This window comes from Palaemon carinicauda, chromosome 37, assembly GCF_036898095.1.
Source record: "Palaemon carinicauda isolate YSFRI2023 chromosome 37, ASM3689809v2, whole genome shotgun sequence".
Taxonomy (NCBI): Eukaryota; Metazoa; Arthropoda; class Malacostraca; order Decapoda; family Palaemonidae; genus Palaemon; species Palaemon carinicauda.
In genome coordinates, this window is record NC_090761.1 from 16,949,272 (window position 1) to 16,951,801 (window position 2,530).

Here is a 2,530-nt window from a genome sequence, read left to right on the forward strand (position 1 = left end):
GTCACCAAACAACTTTAGTCGCTAGCTCCAATTTTCACATTTTTATTCATAAAATCCTTTATTTTCCCTGTAGGATGATAAAACTTACAGAGGATATGCCTTATTATAGTGCTAATAATGCCTCAAAATTTCATTAGCCTGTCTTGATTAGTGTATTTTTGGCAAATATTTTTACAATTAGCACCCTCTCAACCCGGAGGCTTTAAGAAAGACAAGACAAATATCAAGAAGACTGCATCAATGACTTTCAACAGAGCAGCAAAGAGAAAAGTTACTCCCTGCAATAAGATGGTAGTGAGGATGGTATCTGCTTTGCCAGTAAGGATTACACATAGCCAAAAGAAAAACATAAGTTTGAACATCAACATGATCTAAATAAAAGTGAAGACCCTGTATGATAACCTTGCACTTGACAACAGCATTGATGACATGGAAGAGAACATCGCCGATCCACCACCAGGAATGTCAAGTGATTCCCTGAAGAAGAAAAGTTCATTCAATGCCAGCAAGGGCTGGTTGGAAAATTTCCAAAAAAAAATTGGCCTGCAGAGGGTCTCACTGTATGACAAAGCTGCCTCTGCAGATACAACTACAGGCAAAAGATACGTCGAGGAAGAGTTCCCTCAGTTTATCGAAGAAGGCGACTATCTTCCAGAAAAAGTTTTTGATAAGGACAAGACGGGGTTGTTTTGGAAGGGGATGCACATTCTTGTTCAAGGACTAAATAAAAAGGCCAGGCTTCAAGGCTCACAAAGATCGTGTGATGCTCATCCTTAGCAGGAATGCTACAGGCTTTATGTTGAAGCTAGGATTTGCCTTGAAATCCAAATACAAGAATCTGCTGCCTATATACTGGATGAACAACGATAATGCGTGGATTATGAAAGTACTCATCCAATTGGTTCTACCAACGGTTCATTCCTCAGGTTAAAGTGTGTCAAGGAAAAAGGCCTTCCAATCGACGTTCTTTTGTTAATGGATCTGCATTATGAAGGTGTACAGGTCAAGTTCTTGCCCCCCCCACCACCACCACAGCACTTTTCCAATCTTTGGATCTGGGTGTCATCCATGCCTTTAAGGCACTCTACAACTGGACCACCATGGAGGATCTCATCATTAGTGTAGATAAGGAAGAAGATGACTTAACACTGAAAGTATATTGATTGAACTACACGACTGCAATGTGTTTGAAAAACGTTCAAAACTGTTACAGGTCATGAAGCCTTAGATGATCAATTCCGGCTGGAAGAAATTGTGGCTACAAGTGGTCTACAATTATAAGGGTTTCCCTCTTGACAATGTTAATCACTAGGCAGTGGGCAAAGGTGTAAAGCTGGCACAATTGATAAAGGAAGAGGGCTTCAAGAACATGATTCCTGAAAATGTCAACAGCCTCACTGATTGCTACTCAAGAGCTGCTGACTGACAAACACCTCATAGAGATGAGGTGAGGAAGAGGAAGAAGAAAAAACACAAGAGTATGGCCTTACCTTTGACCGTCTTGCACCCTTGTACAACATGGCTAAGGAATTGCGACCAGGGTTACAAAATTGGGACGATGACATGGTCCGAGATGTGCATTTTCCTATCTGATTGATGGGACCAAGTGTCTAAAAGGCCGTTTGGCCTCATTGTCATGTTCCTCTCTTGCTGGAAATTCGTAATTTTCACTGCACAGCTAATTCATTTTTATAGTCACAAAAAAGTATATATATATATGAGAGAGAGAGAGAGAGAGAGAGAGAGAGAGAGAGAGAGAGAGAGAGAGAGAGAGAGAGAGAGAGATATTTTAAAACTTTTAGGATTAGATAACTTTTAATAATGTTCAACTCCATATACACTGTTTATTGTGCTGTATGTACTGTACTGCCTGTATAAAAAGAAAATGTTCATAAATACAAGTGTTTACTGTATAATAGTATATAAGAGAGTGGGATAAGATAATACAGATAGAGGGTGATTTAATGTTGGTATGGGAGAGGTTACTAAATATTTAAAATATATGTAAATAATAAGTGTGCACGCACACAGAAGAATGTGCATTACCTGGAGCACAAGTAAATCATAAATTTTTCTTTAATCGAAGGATGTACGTCCACATGAGAGGGTGGGAAGTAGAGTTGAACTTCCCCTAAAGGAGTGGGTGCATGTGCAAAGATTAGGACGTACTTGCACATGATTAGGTAAATGCTTGCTACTTGAAAGCACTGGATTTTTGGAAGGGGAGTGATTGCGTGTGAAATCCCATGGCCTGAACATTCCTTTATTGGTAATCATGACAACATGTGAACATCAACAGGAGAGCGTTCAAAATCAAATGGGTGCTATAAATAGCCATTCCAGTTTAGAAGAAATAGCATTAAATAGGAAGCACGGACCAGCTAGTAAATGTGTGCATGCACAAACAATTTTAACATCAAGATCCCATAAGTACGTGCAAGTAGAGTAGTACTTGTTATCAGTAGATTGCATCAACAGGCAAAGTTGTGCAAGAGCATGTGAATGCTCAAGGTTACATGATTGTGCACAA